At 40.7% G+C, this 26,477-nt stretch overlaps 1 pseudogene; it reads right to left on the minus strand.

Annotated features, from left to right (window-relative positions):
- The window catches only part of LOC143171955 (arylsulfatase B-like), a 96,888-nt pseudogene that overhangs the window by 44,253 nt on the left and 26,158 nt on the right, over positions 1-26,477 (minus strand).

The following is a 26,477-nucleotide window of genomic DNA, read 5'->3' on the forward strand; positions in this document are numbered from 1 at the left end:
AAAGATTATTACGACAGATGGAGCCCAAAGTCATGGACTAAATGAACTCACTGAACATTTTAGAGGGACGGCCCATAGACTAAGGGAATTATATCTCTGTGTGTATATATATACACAAAAAAAAACCCCCAGGAAAAGGGGTGGTGATTAATGGAAATGTACTGGAAAATATGAGACTTGAGCATGACGTAGATGGTATAGAATAAGGGGTGGATATTGTCCTGGTTTCGGCAGGGATAGAGTTAATTTCCTTCCTAGTAGCTGGTACAATGCTGTGTTTTGGATTTAGGATGAGAACAAAGTTGATAAGGCACCGATGTTTTAGTTGTTGCTAGGTAATGCTTACACTAGTCAAGGACTTTTCAGCTTCCCATGCTCTACTGACTGAGAAGGCTGGAGGCGTACAAGAAGCTGGGACGGGGGCACAGCCAAACTGGCCAAAGAAACATTCCATACCATGTGACGTCATGCTCAGTACATAAACTGGGGAAAGCTGGCCGGGGGGGCCACTGCTTGGGGACTGGCTGGGCATCGGTCGGTGGGTGGTGAGCAATTGTACTGTGCATCACTTGCTTTGTGTATTATTATTATTATTATTATTATTATTATTGTTGATATTATTATTTTATTTCAATTATTAAACTGTTTTTATCTCAACCCACGAGTTTTTCTCACTTGTGCTCTTCCAATTCTCTCCCCCATCCCACTGGGTGTGGGGGGAGGAGTGAGTGAGCGGCTATGTGGTACTCATTTGCCGACTGAGGTTAAACCACAACACTGTGAGTGGGTTTGGTGACCCAAGAGAGAGGGGAGTGGTGGTGAGCAGCTGTGGGAGGCAGGATTTCCTCTTTGGTAGGCAGCAGCAACCTACACTAGCTCAAACTCCATGAAACTACTGCTTCTGGCTGAGGTTCCCCAGTGTCCTGAGCAGATCTAGCTGCTGGGTCTTGCGTCCAGTCCCTCCATCTGCCACCAGCCACACACTCCTCTCTGCTCCCAGTCATACAGCTACAGGGCAAGTTGATCCAGCTGGCTGATGTGGTAGAAACCTTTCCTCCTCTTTTTCCCCCGCCACCTAGGATAGTATGAAGGCTGATCTGGCAGAAGACTCATCTTGTCGCCATGTGATTTCCAGATCCAACTCAAGGGAAGGAAGAAAGAATGGGAGAAAAAGAGAGGACAGGCTGGCCATCTTGGCAATAGCTCACCACCAGACTGGCTTTGCTACAAAGACCACAACCCACCCCCCTCCCCTTCCTAGTTTTTGTATGTCCCACCCCAGTTTGTCACTCCACCACCTTCTCTGTTACACCACCACAATTGTTGTAGGTCCACATTGCAAAGCAGATCAGTTCATCGAGAGAAAAGATTATTTTTAACCCCGACCATTCCACTGGGCTGCCACAGGTCAGAGGGACCCTGCAGGCAAAGTCTGCAGTCAGGGACGGGAACTCCTTTTTAGCACTGAAGATGACAAATGAGGAATTACAGTCTAAAACACTGCAATATGTTTCAGACCACTGCAAAGGTTTGTATTTGAATGAAGAAAGTCTGCCCTCTGAGAGAGAGAAGGCGATTACTTGAAAGAGTCTGTGAAATAAGACCTGTCAGCATTTTTTTGTAAAACGGAACTGCAGACAAACTAGTTTACAGTGTTTTCCCTCTTATGCTGTTTAGTATTAACAATAGAAGTACAATACTTTGACACAAGACTACTGTAGGTCTATTGTATTCACCACCGGACATGAGCTCCTGAAAAAAAGTAAGTAGATGCTGATCAGTAGATTCATCAGATCTGCTGGACTAACCCTAGCTGATGGCCAGATGTTAGAAGCTAGCGCCCAGTCTAAGAACTTGAAAAGTTGTATGATGTTACCCCATGAGTGGTAAACACACAGGTTAAGGTCAGTTCTAACAGACCACAGCAGCAAAGATTTAGTTAGCTCTGTAATCAAGATAGTATTTCCAATCTTTAACTTAACATTCTGTTAAATACTTGGCTGTAACAGTTGAGTTGACACTAAATTACTTCTTTTGCACAAATTCTTCCCTGAAGGAATGCTTATTTTGGTGTAAAAAATCTGAACAGAACAAAGCTCAGTTTTCCTATTTCAGTCAAAAATCAATGAATTACATGAGACATCCCATCATTCATGCTACTAAGAATATATACTATCAGTTTATTCAAACAGCGATGAAGATAAACGCACCCATTAAATAAAAATAATATATGCTGAAAGAATATATACATTATATACAAAAGCACTCAAGTTCAGAAGCACTGAACGGGCACTGAGTGCAAGTACAATAACTTAATGCCCTATGTGTGCACAACTATAACAGTACAGTGTCTTCCTTAATAATATGATCAGAACTCTCCTGATTATCTGCAACATCCTGAAAGTTTTTTTGGTTATGTTTAATAGTATCTTGAGATTTAATTTCCTCTTTGCTCTTCCACAGTACTCTGCAAACCCAAAGGTTTAGCTAATCTGTATCTTCCAGTTATTATTTTACTTTCTATTTCAATTTCTACAAAAAAGAAAGTATTAGTATGATATGAATGCTTCATCTGACATAAGATGATTTAGGTGAAGTGATTTTTTAAGTGGACTAGGACAAGGGCAAGACGGGCATAAAGAAGGCCAAAGACTACACAGGAGGTGAGAAAGAACCAAGCAAAACATACATGCATATATTTTAGCACCGTAGGCAAAAGAATACTCTGATCTCAAAACAGTTAGGATAAGGAAACAATAAACAGTCAAGGAAAGAGCAAGACTCCAGAGTGGCACACATTTTATCACCTTGGTGATAGGAAGATTGTATGGGCAGTTTATTTTAAAATACTTTAAAAAAAAAAAAACCACGAAGAGAGCCATGATTGCTGAAAATATGAAAGTACCTATATATTCCAAGCTTTGTGTCTCCCTAATCTATCCATAATAGAGACACCAATATAATTTATCTGGATCTTGATTCTAAACTTATTACTCAATTTGTACAAATGAAAAACAGACATGTTAAGAAGAAATCATCTGAGTTACATACATATACAGTTACTCCTAATAACTCAGATTGCTAAATAGAAATTTTAATCCTTATATGACAAAGCATAATTTCACTATCCGGGTGAAAAACAGAATCATAAATAATAGAATGACTCATCTTGCAAAGCACAAAACCATTCCAACTTCCAGTTAACTTATAAGAAATTGAGCACATTATGACAATAGATGAAGTACAAAGAAAGCTGGATTCTTGTCCCCAACACTGGACTATAAATTAATATGCTCTGTTGCATTAGAAACAGTATGTTAATTAAAAGAACAGTGATCTGAAAAAGTAGAGTTTTATGTATATTTTGTCATGTATAACAGTGATATATCTTGTCAAACCTATCAGAAATACAATTACTTACTCTCAAATCCTTTAAGAACGGTATCATAAAATCAAAATTAGGAAAAACGTAACATATACTAATTTGGAGGTCAGCTCTACCTGTTCCTGACCAAAAGTGCTATTAAGGGAGAAAGTGAAACAGGTGGCACAGAGTAACTTGTCAAAGTTATAGGCCTTTGCTGAGAAGAGACAGGGAAACCCTATATGATGCATAAGGACACGCAGGTAAAAAGTTTTTTGTTTTTAATTACTCCAGTTTTGAAAGGTACATTAAAACATTATAAATTTACAAGTACGTATACCCCTCCCTCTGTTCACGATGCTTAAAAGTCACATCTCATCCAGAATAAATGTTCCATTTACTACAGCTTCTACCCACCTGCCCCACTCCCTGCTGTCCTGGTTTCGGCAGGGATAGAGTTAATTTCCTTTCTAGTAGCTGGTACAGTGTTTTGGATTTAGGATGAGAACAAAGTTGATAACGCACCGATGTTTTAGTTGTTGCTAGGTAATGCTTACACTAGCCAAGGACTTTTCAGCTTCCCATGTTCTACCGACTGAGAAGGCTGGAGGTGCACAAGAAGCTGGGAGGGGGCACAGCCAAACTGGCCAAAGGGACATTCCATACCATGTGACATCATGCGCAGTACATAAACTGGGGAAAGCTGGCCGGGGGGGGCAGCTGCTCGGGGACTGGCTGGGCATCGGTCGGCGGGTGGTGAGCAATTGTACTGTGCATCACTTGCTTTGTGTATTATTATTATTATCATATTATTATTATCATTTTATTTCAATTATTAAACTGTTTTTATCTCAACCCACGAGTTTTTCTAACTTGTGCTCTTCCAATTCTCTCCCCCATCCCACCGGGGGTGGGGGGAGTGAGCGAGCGGCTGCGTGGTGCTTAGTTGCCGACTGAAATTAAACCACGACACCTGCCCACATCTCATGCAACGCACACAAAAAGTAAGGACACACTATATGTAGCGTACAGTGAAGTATCATCAGAGTATGGCATCATGGAAACAATCCGGGGAAGTATTTCCTGAGCTTAGGCTCCTGAAAACTTCCTCCACTCGTCTCACTTCTATTTAAACCAGGAAGTTGTCTATTCAAACACCTCAGCTGAGCTCAGTCATGGCAGTTCCCACAAGGAAAAGTTGGTCTCTAAAGTATGCCCGAAAATACCACATCAGGGCATAACATTGTACAGGAATGCTACGACTCATTGAGCATTCTTTGAAGGGAAATTGGAGTAGCTGCACCTTAATTCCGTCAGTATGTAGGAATTATCTGCAGGCAGTGCTGTCCAGCCAACACTAGATAGGGACAATGTTGCTCCTTCTGAGAAAAGCATCACAGAGCCAGATGTGCATTGCAGAAGGCCACCTTACCCCTTTCCATCCAGTTACTACAGCACAACTTGTATCTATCTTGCAGGCAACAGATCACTGTCCCTACTGTACTACTTTTCCTCTGCCTGGATTTACTTCTTCATTTAATGAAATACAGAAATGCTATAAAAAGACTGTAAAGGACCTGTTCCAATGTTCTGCATGAAAAAATCTCTGCTTGAAAAGTTTGTAGTCCTTAGCAAACTAATAACATTGAATCATAAAACAGACAGTGTTTAAAGAGCTATAGAATTGGTAAACTTAAACTCCAATTTATGTGATTATGGCATTAAAGATCCAACCCATGTGATTATGGAACAAAAGCAATCATGAGGCTTGGAACTTCTTAGCTTCTCACAAACTCAGGTTTTCCATTTGCAAGGTCATATATAGATGTATCAAGATATGCTAGGGTGAGCAGTTCATTAGGAGGTACCTGCCAACCTGGAGCACTGAAGACAGGGTTTGATGTGGTTTTTTGGCAGTGTGCTTCCCTGTGCACCTCAGACACATGGCTGCTCCTCAACAATTCCATGTCCCAAAGTTCTTTATTCATTACCCAACAGAGCTTCAGAGCTCTGTGAAATAGGAAGCGTGTGTTGGTCATGATTCAGTAAGTACTTACAGCACCTGGGGGATGATGTTTCTGTATTTTAAAGCTAAACTATTTACTTAAAAGCAGAAGGCATCATACTCTATTTTGTTTCACCTAGAAGGAAATACTTAAGGAAAACAAGGAGTGTTAGGAAGATAAACTGTATGCTTAATAAGTCTTGAACAATCAGTAGCATACTCACATGGGAAGTCATCCACAAACATGGGGTCTATGTTATGAAGCAGTTCCACTCTGGGGGAAGGTCTTCCTTCACTAGGAGAGATTTTAAAAGGAAATGTTAATTTCCTTCTACAGCTCATTAGGATTCTGCATGTTTTATTTTGGTTTTTTGTCATCCTACTACAGAATGAGCTCATATCCATAAACTAATTGTTATCGACTTTAATCTGAATGCTCTTTTTCAGCCCAGTAGCAACACCTTTTGCCCCTATCAGTCTTCCCTGACTTCACTGGTGTTTACTGGTATTCACAAGTTTACAGAGTACAGAATTGGCCCCACCAAAGCAGGGTTTCACAATAATCAACTTTAAAAATCAAATTTAGCAGCGTAAGCTGGCATGCTAGACTTGCTATGCTCTCTGCATACCTTTACAAGACTCATCACTCTAGAGCGCTGAAAGCATTTTGGCTGGGTGCCTCAAAAAACACTAAAGGCATTGGCTATCCCTCAAAAACCCCCGCCTTCGATTTGTAATTGAGGTCACAAGGATTATTTAGATACCCTGAACCTTCTTGTGAAAAAATCATCCCTCTTTCTCTAACTATTGACTACACAGGGATGGTGTGGAATGAGCTTCCTAACTTACCCATAAATTTTCTGAGTTAAATAAATCCCAGTCCTAAAAAACTGAGTAAAAGAAATTTCCTCCTTATAAAGGGCAGTGTGAGTACGAAGTCATAATTAGAAAGAATCTTGGCTACATCATGACACAACAATATTTTATTATTTGACAGTGAACCTAAACACATCTTTTTAGAAACTTCCAAATAACTTAAATGTTTTTTTGTTTGTTTTTGTTAGGGAGTTTCATTGTAAGACTCAAAAAAAATCAACCAAGGCCCCTAAACCACTTCACATTAAGAATAAAAAATAAAAATCAGGTAATATAAAACTTAGTGGAAACCTCAGAAATGGCTGTTATTTTAATATATAAAATGTATAATTAAACAATATTTACACATAATTTTAAAGTTTCAATAACAACTAATTAAAATTAATATTGCTCTATTCAATTTCTAAAAATATTTCTGGATGCTACACATTTTGAATAAGTACAAAATTAACAAGGAGGATCAGATGAAAGATTAAATGTATTCAGATAATACAGCCTTGCAATTAATACAGAGGAAGTACAATAATTAACCTACAGGGTTAGTAATTCAGTGTATAAAAACTGCCATAAAAATGTTTTTCCCAAAATGTGTATGAAAGGTTAACTTTTTTTTCCTCCCCTAATGTCTTTACTGGTCACACTCTTAACTTAGGAGTGTCTGGCCTTATTTAACCAAAATTTATCTTAGATTTAATAGACTTTTACTGCCTCTAGATGCTCCATTTACAGCTGTGATCAAATGTGCCTTTTGCCATCCGTTCATAGGTCATAGTAACATGAACCAGTTAGTGCAAGTTAAATCAGGATGTGAATTTATAGTATGTGAGTGATTATACAGTAACTTATTGGGAAGATATTATTATTTTGCAGTTTCTGAGCTGTATCTACATTTTTCAGTATCCTTTTAAAAGAAAGCAAACACCAGAATTATGCTAAGTAGTCTAGTATCTTCCACCAGTGTCAAATAAAGAAGAAAAAAGTAACTTACTCCTACGTGTTTCTCCTGTTCATACATCCAATATTCATACACTATCAGGTTAGGCCCAAGAAAGTCAGAACTGAGGATATTTATGCTGTTTGAGCAGACTAGTAATGCTATCATATCATTAAAGGTAATTTCCTTTTATGGCTTTTAATCTGTAGGGTGGATACTGTACACTAAACATGGCTATTGTTGTGGTTTAACCAGGCAGGCAGATAAACACCACACAGCCGTTCGCTCACTGCCCTCCAGTGGGATGGGGGAGAGAATCGGAAAAAAGGTAAAACTCGTGGGTTGAGATAAAGACAATTTAATAGGACAGAAAAGGAAGGGAAAATAATAATAATGATAAAAGAATATACAAAACAAGTGATGCACAATGCAATTGCTCACCACCCGCTGACCAATGCCCAGCCAGTCCCCGAGCAGCGGCCACGCCCCCCCAGCCAACCTCCCCAGTGTTTTGTTCAGCATTACGTCATATGGTATGGAATATCCCTTTGGCCAGTTTGGGTCAGCTGTCCTAGCTGTGCCCCCTCCCAGCTTCTTGTGCACCTCCAGCCTTCTCAGTCGGTAGAGCATAAGAAGCTGAAAAGTCCTTGACTTAGTGTAAGCACTGCTCAGCAACAACTAAAACATCGGTGTGTTATCAACATTATTCTCATACTAAATCCAAAACACAGCACTGTACCAGCTACTAGGAAGGAAATTAACTCTATCCCTGCCGAAACCAGGACAGCTATGAATGTTATTGCACAGCAGGTAGAACACAAAATATAAAGATTACACCTGCATTAATTCAAGTTTTTCATGCTGCAGTCATAATTTTTATTGAATCCATTTTTTGGGGGGACAGAATATTGATATTAGTAACTTGGAAATGCAATTTACATATAATCATGAGATATACTCACTGAAGCCTATGGCATTACTGCATTAAGCTCTGTAGCACTATTAACTGGTACTGAACTGCTTGTGTGTTATTGGTGTTATTTTAGTAATTCTGTTGCACACAAAATGGATATTTATAACCAGCATATATTATTCACAAAACAATAGTCAGAGAAAAGAAGATGGCATTGTATGTTGAAGAAAGCGGACAGCTGATAGAAAAGGACATCAGGAAGACAGAAACATAGTCCTGGGGACAAGAAGAAGAGAATTTACACTTGTAGCAGAGTTTCCTTCCCCTGTGCTGAAACTCTGTCCTCCTTCCCATTTATGGAGCTCCATGCTGACTTTAGTCCCCTCAAAAGACACAGCTTCAACAACAGATCCACCTTGGCAGATGTCCTGCCAAGGTTTTTTTTGCATCAGGAATATATTCTAGACAATGGAGCTAAAATAAGAAAGCATGAAGATTCTCTAGGGCATCTTGCCTTTGTATTTTAGTAGCTTCCAGTGTAACCATATCGTACAATTCTCTAATTTTAGAATATTTATTTTTAGACTCCAATATTCTAATATATTGGTCCTCCCCCTAAAAATAAGGAACTTTTTCTTTTCTCTGGTAATTATTCTACCATGTCGACTGAATATTTAATTAAGCAGTTAAAAGGTATTGTTTTCCAAAAAAATCCTCTATGTAAGAACATCTTGATGGAAACATATGGAGTAACTTCAGAGTTGGTATGAGAATCAGCTAATTTATGCTGAGCACATCACTATCATCTGCTTTGCAAAAAAAAGTGTTTAAAACATACAGAAAGATCTATTACTCCTTAGTGAACTTGAACAAACATCTACATGCAATCTTTCACTTTTGTTGTTGGTGGTAGTGTTAAATAGGCAGAAGGTGTCCTTGGAAAGGAATCCAAGGTTTTTCAGGGTAAATATGTTTATCTTGCACAAAAACATTGTCAGTGTCACTCAGCAAAAGCATTTGCAAAACCTTGCCATATATTGTATTTCTCTGGGTCATATCTGTACATGCTTTCCTAAAATAATTATATTTCAGTTATGCTGGAAATAAACATTGCTCTCAGCTTTAGATTGCTCTTTCTTCAGCATTAATTTATATCACAACAATGAGAATTTTTCCAAACAGCTATTTAGTTCCTCAAATTAATGTAACCATTTGGTATATAAGAATTCAAGTTGATCTTGCTTCATTTACTTCATCCATTCAATTGTGATATTTCCAACGTTACAAAAATATAAAACTGTAACTTGCCTTGCAAAATGTGTGAATAAAACTTGAAAGCCTACACTTGGTAACAAGCTTTGAAGAAATATTAGCTATTTTGACTGTATTTTATCCTGAATCTCTCAGTGCCTGTCATACTGCTTCATGTGCTTTATCTTTTGGTTTTTCATTTTCCTATTAATGCAAAACAAAATCCTTTTTCTGAGTACAGGCATAATAGATATTCAGTACTGAAAACCAAAATATATAAAAACAATGTATCAACCAGGGCAAATTTCTACATAAGGAAAATTATTTTGCCTCATGTCTCTATTTCAATAGAGTAGCAAGCATCTGGAGAACCGATGTTTCTTAGAAATGCAAGTGTTTCTTGAGATATTTGCTTGGAAACATGCAGTACAGTTTAGATTCCTTGACTAGTTGCATTTTAGTATTGTTTTCTATTAATTGTTCTTGGTATTCTAAATTCCTATTTTTGTAAAATATATTCGTGATATTATACTGAATTTTTAGATATAATTTCTAATATGTACATGGTTTTAGAGGTTCCACTATATTGTAGTGTTACTCATGATAATCTAAGGTATTATAAAAGTGCAACCTACTATGATTTATGTAGGAGGTTTATACCTGTGGTGGGTTGACCTTGGCTGGCTGCCAGGTGCCCACCAAGCTGCTCTATCACTCCCCCTCCTCAGCAGGACAGGGTGAAGAAAATAAGATGAAAAACTCGTGGTTCAAGATAAAGGCAGTTTAATAAAGAAAAGCAAAGGCCGCGCATGGAAGCAAAGGAAGGAAACAAAAAATTATTCTCTACTTCCCATCAGCAGGCAATGTCCAGCTCCTTCCAGGGAAGTAGGGCCTCAGTACGTGTAGCGGTTGCTTCGGAAGACAAATGTCTTAATAATGAATGCCCCCACCTCCTTTCTCTTATCTTTTATTGCAGAGCATGACATCACATGGTATGGAATATCTCTTTGGTCAGCTTGGGTCAGAGGGCTGCTATGGGGAAAGTTAACTCCATCCCAGCCATACCCAATACAATACCTGAGATTGAAATGTCAAGTTTTAGAGAGGAGAGTTACAATGAAAGGACATTGCCCATACTGTAGCACCCTACTCTATCGCTGGTGGGAACAGGAGGGCATCAGGGGCTGAGTGGGAGAAAAGCTGAGACCAGTGGTGGCAAGCTGAAGTGGCATGAGGAACCCCAGGTAGGTGCCCCCCTGGGAATTATGGAATGCTCTGACTGATATCCAAAAACATGTTGGTACAGTGATACTATCCTAAGTCATTTTCAAAAAGAAGTTGGGGACATTAAAGGGAGATTTAAATCTAATTCCAAAGGTACCTGGAGGAAAATAAAGTTTAAGAACTACTGGTCTAAAGATATGCTGCAACAAAATTTTGGATGGAAAAGCTTTTTTGGTGGCCTACTGTTGTGGTTTAACCCCAGCTGGCAACTGAGCACCACACAGCCACTTGCTCACTCCCCCCGCCCCAGTGGGATGGGGGAAAGAATTGGAAGAGTAAAAGTGAGAAAACTCGTGGGTTCAGATAACAGTTTAATAATTGAAATAAAATAAAGTAAAACAGTAATAGTAGTAGTAGTAGTAATAATAATAATAATAATAATAATAATAAAAAGAATACACAAAGCAAGCGATGCACGATGCAACTGCTCACCACCCGCTGACCGATGCCCAGCCAGTCCCCGAGCAGCAGCCCCCCCAGCCAGCTTTCCCCCAGTTTATGTGCTGAGCATGACGTCACATGGTATGGAATATCCCTTTGGCCAGTTTGGGTCAGCTGTCCTGGCTGTGCCCCCCTCCCAGCTTCTTGTGCACCTCCAGCCTTCTCAGTCGGTAGAGCATGGGAAGCTGAAAAGTCCTTGACTAGTGTAAGCACTACTTAGCAACAACTAAAACATCTGTGTGTTATCAACATTGTTCTCATCCTAAATCCAAAACACAGCACTGTACCAGCTACTAGGAAGGAAATTAACTCTATCCCTGCCGAAAGCAGGACACCTACTATCTTTTACTGTAGAGGACTGTAACAGAAAGGCCAAGATTGGTATGAATGGAGAAAGACTGGGAATATCTGCGTGTGGAGACAACAGCACGAACACAAAGCAGGGAAATGGCTCTCATAATGGCCTGTGTTAACGACATCCAGATTAGCAGGTCAGCAAGATCCCAACACATCTATGCCTGTTTCACAGGACATGGACATCTGGAGAGAAAGATGGCACCTGGTGGCTCACAGAGGTGAGACAGGATAAAGAAGCAGCACCAAAAGGGTACAAAAAGGCATAACCAAAACCTGTGCATGGTCACCAACCTAAGAAGAACACAGAAGATGTGACAAGGACTTCATAGCTGGCGTCCCTTGACCTCTGCACCATTGCAACAGATCCTGGACCTAACATCTGGTCACAAGCATCGTAGTGCCTGGCTGCCAGATGGATGGCTTGAAAACTCCTGCCCCGGTGCCTGGCTGCTGGGCAGACTTCTTAGACACACACCTTTTGGTGAGTGAGAGTGTCAGACTGAGTCAGATGTCACTAAAAGGGCACTGTGCCTTTGTTGTTTGCTATCCAATATTCAAGTGACCTTTTGAGTTATGATCATGAAGTTCAGTACACTCATTTCTCCTGATTACATGGGAAAATCATGTGAAATTTGACATTTTGGCTGCAAGGTCAGCCAAACAGCAGCCTAACAATTCACAAAAACTGACTTTTTCCCCTCTGGACAGAGGCACTCCGGTTGGCACAACTAAAAATATCAGAGGTCACCTATTCCCTAGCAGTGCTAGTAAACATGACATTCAGTCCCTCCATGAAGAGATAAGATTCAAGTGCCAGGAGTGTGCAGGGGATGCACAGCTGTACCTATCCTTCCCCACATACAATTTTCCCACTAAAGTAACCTGATCTGAGAAGATCAGTCCATGACAAAGAATATCTGGTTGAAACTGAACCTGAAGTAGACAGGAATTCTGCTGGTAGCTGGAAGAAAAGTTAGTCTATGATTTAGGAGTACCCCAGGATCTTGCTGATGCGAAGTTTTCCCACAGTAACATCGGCATGTAAAACATTTTACTGTCTCTGGCTAGACAGGGGTCTCCATTCCTTCCTGGCGGTTAATGATCCCTGGCCTCAATTATACACATCCTTATCTTCTTCCACTTGGAACAGAGCCATATAGTATACCTGGGCACAAGGCCATGAGCTCTCTGTAAACTCCAGCTAGTACAGAAAAAGAAAACTACCCCATAGCTCCTCAGAAACAGAGACAGCACTAAGAAATCAAGCTAGGCAGTTTCAAAACAGGTAATTCTACTAAAGGTACAAACAAAATTCTGAACTCAAGACATGTTATGTTTTAATTTATTTTTTTTAACTTCACTTCAGGGTCTAAATAGGGCTAACCAGGGACAGGTAGATGGGTTCGATTCTGCCTGCTCTAACACTCAGTTTCTCATCTCAAATCCTGACCCAAACATTCCTGCTCATGCTTGTTTAGGAACTGATTAACTCCTGTAATTCAGAGTCTAGGATGCTAAGACGCACGAAATCAGTGTTTATCGTAATGCACTATGTAGAAAATTGCAGAAAATTCAGCGATTGCTACATAAATAGCTACATTTCTCCTGCAAGCTGGGGTGGGAACCCTGAGAAGGGGACAAAAGGTTATAACACACGTAATATACAAAGAAGTAAAATACCCTTACACGGAATAATCCATAATATTGGCTGACTGCTATAAAAACAGAACAAAGATTATCAAAAGAAACAAAACACTAGTTCTCAGACAAACAGCATGTAGGATGTAGAATTTCTAGTCCTTTTATTCTGCTTTAGCAGTATTAAATTTCCCATCCTAAATGATTCTTATGTGATTTAAAACTATATTCAAAGACCAATTAAAATAAAATAACTTCTAAGAACATAGACAATAGAATTTAGCCCCATCAATGAATATATTACATGCAGCACAGAAGAGGAAGAAACAAAGAAATCAAAACCAATGTCACCATGCAATTTAAACTAAGGGTTGGTCACAGAAGTTTAAAATTCTGCAGAAACTCAGGTTTTAAAGACTCTTTAATCCATTTTAGTAGAATAAAAGAACATTAGAATAAAAGAAAAGCTTTGAAAGATGAAGGACTGTGAATATGTCTTGATTGAAGATATCACAAAGGGGCAACACCAGAGTTTCTTTTGATAGTTTGTTCCAGTGAAAAATCACCTTTACCAGTTAATGCCTATTTCATTTATTCTTTTACATTCTCTTCTACTTACACACTAGTAATAAGCACATATTCAGACGTGCCCAGAGCCCCAAGTCCAGTATCCAGCATTTGTGATACCATTTTTATTATTCTTCTCCAGAGTAAAAATGTATGGAATTTAACTCATTTTTCTTTTAATGCACAGAAGACTCTCCATTATCTGAACTAATGGGGTTTGGGATATATCCCAGTTAATCCAGACAGCATGAGAAGTGCACAGTGTCAGATAGAGCCCAGTAAAATTCATTAGCTTGGTTTCATTGCCAACCAAACCGGAGCTAAGCTGCCTCTTCTTTACAGCCATCTAAGCATTTCTACACTGTGCTCCTGAGTGCTCCAGCTTGCTTAAATCAGGCACATCACAAACTCTCAGGAACCAAGTCAGGTCTACTTTTGTACTCAACCTCACAGGCTTTCTGAGACACTGGACAGCATGATATGGAACAATTCAAATGGTTACACTTAGAGCCAGCCTCACAGGTCCTGTACTGAGCTAACAAACCCCACTGAATCAAAGTGGAATCCATGCTCAGCTAATGTCTGCATAGATTTCCCACATGTCCAATTTCAGAAGCATACTGCAGAGACACCCAATTGGGCTCTGTAGAGAGCAGGGCTGGGTCCATAAAATTTACTAACTTGTACTCCATGCTGTGCAATATCAGTTAACATACTTCTGGATCATGGAGGGTTCTTGAAAAAGTATACCATGTTTGTGCATTGCTGTGTCCACACTGATAAACTCAACATACCAAGCTAACACTGTATGGAGGTTTGGCATCTGTGACCAGGATTAATCTGCAACCTGGATAATTCTCTCATGGATAGCAAAGTTAATGGAACTTACATCTTCCCTTTATTTAGGGAAAGGAACATGTAATAACACCCCCCCCCCCCCAGTTCCAGCTCTGTTCTCTGGGCTGATTAAATTCATCTCATACCAGAATTCTGAGTCGGTAATTTGACATGCAAGTAACCTGATAGCTTTCCAAACATCAAAGCCATCCAAAGGCTTAGTGCCATTGGTATGTCCTCCAGCAAGGTGCACCAGCGTTGGCAGCCAGAGATATGGATAAGTTCATGACTTTCTACACCTTTTTGTTTCAGTAAAGTACTTGCAACAAAGCCTACTCCTCTCACTCCTCCTTCCCAGAGGGTCCATTTTCTTCCTCTCAGTGGCCACTTATTCCCACCTGCCAAAGTCTGTCCTCCATTATCTGAAAAATAAATAATTAAAAGGAATTATAGGGAAGAAAGAAACAGAAAAATCCTCCCCACAACATTTATTCATCCATTTGAAAAAATATTTCCACAACATAGGCGTAACATGAAAGTATTTGCATAGTGCTGTTAGGTGTTCATACATGTTGTATGTTCAGAGCATGTTACAAACATAAGTTAATTCTTGCTACAGTTTTACAAATTACTACAATGAAAAGTTATTGCTAGGCAGAAATGATACCATGCTACAAGCCAATGATTTTGAAAGACATTGTTAAGAGCAACCTCTGATGTTGATTCTAAATATATTAGGCATCCAAAGCTTCCAAAACCAAAGACTTAAAAAATTTAGTTCCAACTACTTTGAAGACCACAAGAAGAGTTGCTATCAATGCCATCATTAGTACTCAGACTACACTATCATTCTATTTTCCAAAGAGATTAAGTTATACTTAAAATGGAAAACTGTTATTCCAGTGTCAGGACAATACACATACTCCTATTTTAGAACCAGTTTTTTTCCTAGATTTTTAGGCAGCCACATTGATTTGCGATGTCACACAAAACAGTTTCTCAGGCAAAAGGAGAAAGCTTGAACAAAATGAGTTGAAACTAGTTGAAATAGTTGAAGCAATTTGGAAATATACGGAATCTATTGCATTTGGTGAGAACAACATATGAGATGGTTACAGAAAAAGTTGAACTGTGACTACACTAACTCTGAAATATCTACATGAATTAGAGATAGCTCATGTAACTCTTTTAACTCTCTCTGACCAAGTTTCCACACTTAGAATAAAATCCATATTCCTGAAGTTGACAAAAGTAACTTCAAAGAATCATTAATTCTATTAGTGCTGTATAGTTGTTCTTGATCAAATCTATTTTAATGATCTTGGAAGAGTCACTGATAGCAATTCTTTTAAGCATAATTTTTCTGTATTTTAATGAGTTTAAAATTATTTCCAATAGTAGTTGTTGAACTGACATTCAGCATAATTTGTCATGTTTATATTTTAAGTATTTTCTGATTAAAACCCAAGAATTTGAGGGAAGAAACAGGAAGTACATGTCCAACACCTTACTTTACTGTAACCACAATACAAAAAAATTATCTCCCTTCTGTTTCATTAATTAGGGAACAATGTAAACCCCTACTGTGAACATCTTTCTACTGCACACAGGAGACCCTTTTTGTTCTACTAAGGAATAAACTAGTGCATGTCTCTGCAAAGATTTTCAAAGGTGGAAGCCTAAGCTAAAGGAAGCACTTGGAAAAAAATAGCATGATTTGAAAAGTGCAAAGTGTTCTGTGGCCCAACTAGCTTCCAGTAGGGCTGCTTGTGCATCCAGCACCCTTGGGTTAAAAAAAAAAAAAAAATTAAAAAAAATTTAAGAGCTTTATTGTCTTCAATATGAAATGCAGGCAACCAAATACTAGCTACCAATATTTCTCACACAACAATGTTGAGTGCTGAGATCTGAGAATTTAAGCAGTTGCCGGTTACAAAAAAAATATGAGTTTCTACAATTCCTTCTACTCTTAGTGTAAACAGGAATTTGTGTCAAGGATACTCAGGGGACAGATATTTCAGTAGCTTTTAACCTTTGGTGGCATTAAGATAAAAGGTATCTTATCTACACTATGTTAGAACACAGTTTGGACACACTGCGGAATCAAATCTTAAGTATGTTAAATATCATCTTCATATCACAGACTACTTATTGTCCATATCAGTTTTATACTAGCACATGAGTTTTTTTAGTCCTGAATATCAGCAGCGAAGTAGCAAGAAAATTATAGAAGTAGAATGTCTTTTTGAAGAACAGAGAGAGAAAAGTGTGCATTTCCTGGGTTACAATCAAATCTTTATTATACTTATTATTTTTTCTGAGACTTTACTTTCTGTAGTTGAGTTGAAGACATTCGCGTTGTGCCAGTTTCATTATGCAATAAATTCCCTGAGACAAGCATTCTATCTAACATATATCCTGTAAAGCATTCAGACATAGTACTCTAAGTTAAAAAAGGGGGAAAAAAATTTCTTGTTTTGATAACTTACCTGATATGTAAATGAAAAAACCCAACATATGAAACAAGCTTCATCCCACTCATTTTGACTTCTCATTTTCACATTGCTAGAACTTACTATTTCCTTCTCCCTAAGGAATTCATGTTCAAGACACCCTTTCGGCTTCATTTCTTGACTGACTTATCAAGAAAGTTCTGAAGGATGGTTTCTGTTTTGATTCCTGAAGTTTGTTTCCTTCCTAGGTAAGCAGAACAGAGCTGACTTAAAATATCAATAATATGTTAAAGATGAGCAAGTTGCATAATACTAAAAGATCATAATGGAATCTGTACTGATGAAATATTAAGCTAACCAGTAAATAATAAAGGTGGAGGAGGGAATAAACAAGAAGCCACTGATTGCATGAGGTACAAACTTGGGAGAAAGAAAAGCATGAACCACCACTACAGGACTGTAACTGGAGTTCTAGTCAGTCTTACCTACTAGGGTATGTCTAGACAGCAGGAGACAAAATGGCTAGCTGCTGTGTGCGTGTTCAAATACCTTTCCCCTAAGATATAGCTGTGGATGCATACAATTGATGCTAAAAGCTTGCATGGGTTCAGAAAGCCACTGGAGAAGTTCAAGATGAAAAAATCATAGAATCACAGAATCATAGAATATCTCGAGTCGGAAGGGATCCATAAGGATCATCGAGTCCAACTCCTTGCTCCTCGCAGGACTACCTAACACTAAACCATATGGCTAAGAGCATCGTCCAGACGCTCCTTGAACTCTGACAGGCTTGGGGCTGTGACCACTTCCCTGGGGAGCCTGTTCCAGCAACCGACCACACTCTCAGTGAAGAACCTTTTCCTAATGTCCAATCTGAACTTCCCCTGACACAACGTCATTCCATTTCCTCATGTCCTATCGCTGGTCACCAGAGAGAGGAGATCAGCACCTCCCCCTCCGCTGCCTCCCTTGAGGAAGTTGTAGACTGCAATGAGGTCACCCCTCAGCCTTCTCTTCTCCAAGCTGAACAAGCCAAGTGACCTCAGCTGCTCCTCATAAGTCTTGCCCTCGAGACCTTTCACCATCTTGGTCGCCCTCCTCTGGACACACTCTAATAGCTTGATGTCCTTCTTATACTGAGGCGCCCAAAACTGCACACAGTACTCGAGGTGGGGCTGCACCAGTGCAGTGTAGAGGGGGACAATCGCCTCCCTCGACCGGCTAGCTATGCTGTGCTTGATGCACCCCAGGACACAGTTGGCCCTTTTGGCTGCCAGGGCACACTGTTGACTCATATTCAACTTGCCAAATCCCCAGATCTCTTTCTGTGGGGCCGCTCTCCAGCTTCTCGTCCCCTAATTTGTACGTATAACCAGGATTACCCCATCCCAGGTGGAGAATCCGGCACTTGCTCTTGTTAAATTTCATACGGTTGGTGATTGCCCAGCTGCCTAGTCTCTCCAGATCTCTCTGTAAGGCCTCTCTACCCTCGAGGGAGTCCACAGCTCCTCCTAGTTTAGCATCATCGGCAAACTTAATGTACATTCGATTCCTGTGTCCAGATCATTTATTAAGACGTTAAAGAGCACTGGCCCTAAAACTGAGCCCTGGGGAACCCCACTGGTGACTGGCCGCCAGCCTGATGTAACCCCATTTCCTATAACTCTTTGATCCCAACCTGTCAGCCAATTGTTCACCCAATGTATTATGGACTTGTCTAGCTATATGCTGAACATTTTGTCCAGAAGGATACTGTGAGAGACAGTATCAAAACCTTTGCTAAAATCCAAATAACCCCCATCTACTGGCTTCCCTTGGTCAACTAGATGGGTGACCTTGTCATAAAAGGAAATTAAGTTGGTTAAGCAGGACTTTCCCCTTGTGAACCCATGCTGGCTATGACCAATGACTGCGTTGTCTCTCAAGTGTTTTTCAATAACTTCCAGAATAACCTTCTCCATAACTTTACCAGGCACTGAAGTGAGACTCACAGGCCTGTAATTCTGAGGGTCTTCCTTCTTACCCTTCTGGAAAATTGGGACAACATTTGCCAGCTTCCAGTCAACTGGGACCTCTCCAGACTCCCAAGACTGTTGAAAAATAATGGAGAGAGGTCCCGCAATGACATCGGCCAGTGATTTCAGTACCCCGGGATGAATCCCATCGGGCCCCATAGACGTATGTGCATCCAGCTGGAGCAGCAATTCTTGAACAAGTTCAGGGTCAGCTGGGAGTTTATTATCCCCCCAGACACAGTCTTCCAACACAGGGCTCCGGGGATCCCAGGGCCCATCATCGGTGTTAAAGACAGAGGCGAAGAAGGCATTGAACGTCTCTGCTTTGTCTACGTCCCTATTTGTGAGGTGACCGACCTCATCAAGTAACGGACCAATGTTATCTCTGATCCTCCTTTTGCTGTTGACATATTTTAAAAAGCCCTTTCTGTTGTTCTTCACAGCGCTGGCCAGCTTGAACTCTAATCGAGCTTTGGCCGCACGAATTTTCTCCCTACAGTGGCAAACAGCATCTCTGTAGTCCTCCCGTGTCGCCTGTCCTTGCTTCCAATGTCCATACACTTTCCTTTTCCACCTAAGCTCTAGGAGGAGATCCCTGCTCAGCCAAGCCAGCCTTCTGCCCCACTTGCTTGACTTCCAACACTTTGGAATTGCCTGCTCCCGCACTCTCTTAAGAGATGGCTCTTAAAAAGTGACCAGCATTCATGGACCCCAATACCTTCAAAAGCACATCCCCAGGGGACCTTACTAACTAGCTCCTTCAGCAGCCCAAAGTCTGCTCTCCCCATATCCAGGGTCAAAGTTTTGCTGGCAGTTTTTCTCCTATCGCCAATGATTTGAAACTCAACTACTTCATGGCCATTGTGACCAAGACAGCCACCAATCACCACTTTGCCCACAAGTCCCTCTCTGTTTACAAACAACAAATCTAGGAGGGCACCTTTCCTAGTCGGCTCCCTTAGTACCTGCACCAAGAAGTTATCTTCAACATGCTTCAGGAATTTCCTGGACCTGTTTGTGTCCGCTGTATGATATTCCCAGCTGACGTCTGGGAAGTTAAAATCACCCATAAGGACAAGGGCAGCAGATCTAGAGATATCCCTTAATTGCTTGTAGAATAATTCATCGATGTCGTCATCCTGGCTGGGTGGTCGATAGTAGACTCCCACAACAACATCCGCTTTATTTGCTTTCCCCTTCATCCTTACCCAGAGGCTCTCAACCGTGTCATCGCCAACTGCAAGCGCCATACAGTCCAACCCCTCCCTTACATACAGCACCACACCCCGCCTCACCTGCCCTGCCTATCCCTCCTGAAGAGCCTATAACCGTCCATCATGGCACCCCAGTCACAGGACTCATCCCACCAGGTTTCACTTATGCCAATGATGTCGTAGCTCTGGGACTGGGCCAAAGCTTCTAGCTCCTCTTGTTTATTCCTCATGCTGCGCGTGTTAGTATAGAGACATTTCAAATGTGCTCCAGTGTACTCAGCACATTGTGGAGCAGACTGAAGGACCTCGCTAGCACACCGTCCCTCAAACACTGGCATGCCACCCCCAGGCTTATCTCTAGCAAGCCTGGTTTTATCCCTTTCCCCCTTCAAATCTAGTTTAAAGCTCTTTCGATGAGCCCTGCTAACTCTTGTGCAAAGATCCTTTTCCCCCTTTGAGAAAGGTGTACCCCGTCTGTCGCCAGCAGGCCTGGTGTCATGTAGACCGATCTGTGATCAAAAAAACCAAAATTCTGCTGGTGACACCAGTCACAGAGCCAGATATTGATCAGCTGGGTGTATATGAGTCCAGAAGTCCCATCTCCCCCCCTACTCCCAATTTGGCAAATTGGGCAACATCTTTAGTTCCTGCTACTTCAGCCTACGTATCCAGGTATTTTCTAAAGCTTGCTTCCTCCAGCTTCCACCAACATTTTGAAGAGGTAATATTCCTCTGCGACGTGGGGATTTTTTTGTTTTGTTTTGTGTTTTTAAAATCATCCATCAGGAGCTCCTACGTAGTTTCTTTTCTTGTTCTTCACCTCAGGGTGCATTCATCTGATCACATTTTCATAAATACGCCCATAGTCTTTTTTCCACCTCATAAAATTGAAGTTCATCTTTTCCTCTAAACCCTGCACATTTTTCTCTCTTCCTATTTATCCAACCTGATTTCTTTCATCAGTCTTAAGTCAGAGGACTTTAAATAATAGCTCATCATTTCTGCCACAGCCTACTCTACAATTTACTTATGCACTGATTCTCATGCATGTTCCCAGCCTGCAAAGCCACTGTCCTGAATTATCAAAAACCTAATTCTTCTAAGCACTCTAAGGCACAGAAAACAGTTGAGATTTGCATACTTAAAAAATTCTTATCCTATCCTGCTAGATAAATAAGATTATTCATCTTGCATTGTTCTCCTTCAGAAGAGAGCCCATACATTTTATCAGGACAAAAGTCATGGTTTCCCTGTATTTTGCATGTCACACATTGATTACTCAACAAGACAGAGGAGAAGGTTTGATACCAGTCCTACAGATGAAACCACTTAATCCAGAAACACCTTTCCAGTGGTTCCAAGTGCTTCAAAGAAAAGTGCAAATTCTTGCACTGACCATGGGGGGAGTCTTTTCATAGCCCCCAAGAGAAACCGATTTGTACTTCATGGCACGAAAAGCTTAAATCCCTTCTAAATCTCAGAGAAACAGATGATCAAGAAAGCCTAAAGCACAAAATTGTGATACAAAATTTTCCTTCCATTTTTAAAATCAACCAATTTTTAACTGATATAATATCTTACTATAAAATAATTGCAATTTGGAATAACTAACATGCATTTATGCATTTTAGTTGTGGGGTTTTAAACTCAAAATCTGTAAAATGTATGACTTCCTAGGCATTCAGCACATCTATATTCTGACATTCTAAGTAATTCTGCTGGTTTTACTCTCCTGTGAATTAAGGCAGAGAGGGAAAACTTTACTCCTTTAATGCATGCTAAAGTGAAATCTTCCACAAATATACGTCTATTATGTTCTATGCATAAGAATAACATGGAATGATGGAAAGTGAGAGAGAGAAAATACAGACAGTTGTGCTGAGCCTTTATTTGGAAGTTCTCCGTTTCTTCTGTAGAGTTTAGCCTTCACTCACGTGTTTATTTGGAGCATACTTTAATTCTGGAATATTCACAAGTATATGAAATACATGTCCTAACCAAACCATAATCTATATGAACATATAGGTATGAAAAAAATGAAAATGCAGAGAAAGAAAACAGATCCAGAAGAACTCAGCAGGGATTCAAGTAATCTTTTTCAGATACTACTTATTTGACTAAGGCCATCTTGCAACACCTGCAGCCTCTTCCAAATTCTTAACCCAGACCAGACAATATTGCATGTTTCTTTATGAAGTCAATCAATGATAGATTTTTCCCTCTGTTTCTATATTGATTCAGCAGTATTTCTAAATAAATATGAAAGCTTTGTGCGAGACAGTTCTGTGTTGTTCCAAACAACATTAATCAGCTACAAAGGAAATTTAAAAATCTATGTATATAAAATTTCAAACTTAAGTCTATTCGGATTTGTTCTATTAAACCATGATTTATAATTTCGTATTAAAGACCTAAGTATTTCCACCACATTTTTAATATGATCTTCTACAAAATAAAATTAAGCTATTCTAAGAAAACACAACAGCAGATACTAAAAAAATATTAGTGCTCTACGTGACAGATTTATATCCACTCCAGTGAGTGATTCCTAGTGATACTAAAACACCATTCCTCTTTTTGCTGCATATTCAAAGTTCAAATATAAGAAATGTAGGTTCTAAAAGAATAATGGCAATATGCAAAAGAGATGTTGTAGCTATCTATCTCCTTTGCTAATGTTGGTTAAGAAACTAGTTGACCAGTAAATGGCATATATTTGGCTATATCTTAATATTTAGTACCTTTAATAGTACCCAATATATTTGTAAATTCACAGTGGTAGTCTAAAACAACTTACAGGACAAGAAAGAAATACTAAAAGTTGTGCAAGGAAGAGTCGTGATGAAAAAAAGAAAAAGCTTATTTACCCAAAGTTTTTCTAAGCTTTTTCCATCACCTGTGGTGTTAGATTAGGAGATTAGATTCCCACAGAAAATGGAAGACATTTCACCGTTTGGATACCTAAGACGGGCAATCAGGGAAACAAACAGAAACCCATACCCATCAGATCCTAGTAAAATAAAGAAGGAGCAAATTCCTTCCTTCTCCTCAAGTTTCTGATACATTTCCACTGTGCATCACCTGAGCTCAGAATGATGAAAGCTTAAAAAGAAACTCAGACTCACATGTTTTGGGACTTTTTTTCCCTTATCTTGTTGTGCTACTGCATTAGGAGATTTTTACGAGTTGTAAACAGCAACAACAGAAACACACTTCTAAACCTGAATCTCACAGCATCTAAAGTGATCCTACCGCTGTGCCGCTGTCAGCACAATTCCCTTAACAGAGGATGAATTACAGAAGATGATGGATTTAGGACAGATTTTCAACCACCTTTGTCTCACTGATCCAAAACAACAAGAACCACTAAACTGGATGACAGAAGATATTGCTTCTTTCTCTCCTTTGTGTAATTCTGTTTTTGTTTTGCAATACTGAGTTGTGGTGGTTTAATCTCAGTCGGCAACTAAGCACCACGCAGCCGCTCGCTCACTCCCCCCACACACGGTGGGATGGGGGAGAGAATTGGAAGAGCACAAGTGAGAAAAAACTCGTGGGTTGAGATAAAAACAGTTTAATAATTGAAATAAAATGATAATAATAATATGATAATAATAGTAATACACAAAACAAGTGATGCACAGTACAATTGCTCACCACCCGCCGACCGATGCCCAGCCAGTCCCCGAGCAGCGGCCCCCCCGGCCAGCTTTCCCCAGTTTATGTACTGAGCATGACGGCACATGGTATGGAATGTCCCTTTGGCCAGTTTGGCTGTGCCCCCTCCCAGCTTCTTGTGCACCTCCAGCCTTCTCAGTCGGTAGAGCATGGGAAGCTGAAAAGTCCTTGGCTAGTGTAAGCATTACCTAGCAACAACTAAAACATCAGTGCGTTATCAACTTTGTTCTCATCCTAAATCCAAAACACTGTACCAGCTACTAGAAAGGCAATTAACTCTATCCCTGCCGAAACCAGGACAATATCCACCCCTTATTCTATACCATCTGCGTCATGCTCAAGTCTCATATTTTCCAGTACATTTTCATTAATCACCACTCCCTTTTTTATATATATATATATATACACACACACACACACACACAGAGATATCATTCCCTTCGTCTGTGGGCCATCCCTCTAAAATGTTCGGTGAGTTCATTTAGTCCATGACTTCGGGCTCCATCTGTCATAATAATCTTTCAGGGCAGGAAAAAATGGAGATGGTATGTGGTGTTGGATTGTTTCATGTTGAAGTCAGTTCTGGTACCATCATCACTGTGCTTTGCTTGGTTTCACTGAAGTTATTCTTCATTAGTCTGGGTGATTCTTATTGTAGTAACATTAGTATGGCATATAATATTATTAGTATTATTAGTATATCTGTGTATTATTAGTATAACTATTGTAACTATACTTAGTACTTAATATCACATAATTCAGATCATTGGCTATTCTCACCCAAAATCAAATCCCCTTGAGGTACACATGGGACTTCCCCATCCTTCCGCATCACCCACCAAGTGCACCCAGGTCCTTGAGCAAAAGCAGTCCCATGGATGGGTTTGCCTTTGCCCGAGGCAGGAATAACCCAGACTGTTTTCCCCAACATATTTTTTATGTGCACTACAGGGACTTTATTCCCATCTACAGTACGTAAAAGTTCTGACTGGGCAGGGCCTGCTCGATTGGCAGATCCCCGAGTGTTGACTAACCAGGTGGCCTTTGCTAAATGTGTATCCCAATGTTTGAACGTCCCGCCACCCATTGCTCTCAGTGTAGTCTTTAACAGTCCATTGTATCGTTCAATTTTCCCAGAGCTGGTGCATGACAGGGGATGTGATACACCCACTCAATGCCGTGCTCTTTGGCCCAGGTGTCTATGAGGTTGTTTCGGAAATGAGTCCCGTTGTGTGACTCAATTCTTTCTGGGGTGCCATGTCGCCATAGGACTTGCTTTTCAAGGCCCAGGATAGTGTTCCGGGCGGTGGCATGGGGCACGGGATATGTTTCCAGCCATCCGGTGGTTGCCTCCACCATTGTAAGCACGTGGCGCTTGCCTTGGCGGGTTTGTGGGAGTGTGATATAATCGATCTGCCAGGCCTCCCCATATTGATATTTCAACCATCGTCCTCCATACCAGAGGGGCTTTAACCGCTTGGCTTGCTTGATTGCAGCGCATGTTTCGCATTCATGGATAACCTGGGCTATAGTGTCCATGGTCAAGTCCACCCCTCGATCACGAGCCCATCTATATGTTGTATCTCTTCCTTGGTGGCCTGAGGTGTCATGGGCCCACTGAGCTATAAATAATTCACCCTTATGTTGCCAGTCCAGATCCACCTGAGCCACTTCAATCTTAGCAGCCTGATCCACCTGCTGGTTGTTTTGATGTTCTTCAGTGGCCCGACTCTTGGGTACGTGAGCATCTACGTGACGGACTTTTACAACCAGGTTCTCGACCCGGGCAGCAATATCTTGCCACAATGCGGCAGCCCAGATGGGTTTGCCTCTGCGCTGCCAGTTGCTCTGCTTCCGTTGCTGCAACCACCCCCACAGGGCATTTGCCACCATCCATGAGTCAGTATAGAGATAGAGCACTGGCCCCTTTTCTCGGTCAGCAATGTCTAAAGCCAGCTGGATGGCCTTTACTTCTGCAAATTGGCTCGATTCACCTTCTCCTTCAGCAGTTTCTACAACTTGTTGCATAGGACTCCACACAGCAGCTTTCCACCTCCGATGCTTTCCCACAATACGACAGGTCCCATCAGTGAACAGGGCATATTGCTTCTCATTTTCTGGTAGTTCATTATACACTGGGGCCTCTTCAGCACACATTACCTCCTCCTCTGGCAATATTCCAAAATCTTTGCCCTCTGGCCAATCCATGATCACTTCCAGGATTCCTGGGCGCCTGGGGTTTCCTATTCGAGCCCGTTGTGTGATCAGTGCGACCCACTTCCTCCATGTAGCATCAGTTGCATGATGTGTACAGGGGACCCTCCCTCTGAACATCCAGCCCAGCACCGGCAGTCGGGGTGCCAGGAGGAGCTGTGCTTCAGTGCCGATCACTTCCGAAGCAGCTCGAACCCCTTCATATGCTGCCAAGATCTCTTTTTCAGTTGGAGTATAGCGGTCCTCGGATCCTCTGTATCCCCGACTCCAAAACCCTAGGGGTCCACCTCGAGTCTCCCCTGGTGCTTTCTGCCAGAGGCTCCAGGTAGGGCCATTCTCCCCGGCTGCGGTGTAGAGCACATTTTTTACATCTTGTCCTGCCCGGACTGGCCCCAGGGCTACTGCATGAACTATCTCCTCTTTAATTTGTTCAAAA

Source organism: Aptenodytes patagonicus, chromosome W (assembly GCF_965638725.1).
Source record: "Aptenodytes patagonicus chromosome W, bAptPat1.pri.cur, whole genome shotgun sequence".
Classification (NCBI taxonomy): Eukaryota; Metazoa; Chordata; class Aves; order Sphenisciformes; family Spheniscidae; genus Aptenodytes; species Aptenodytes patagonicus.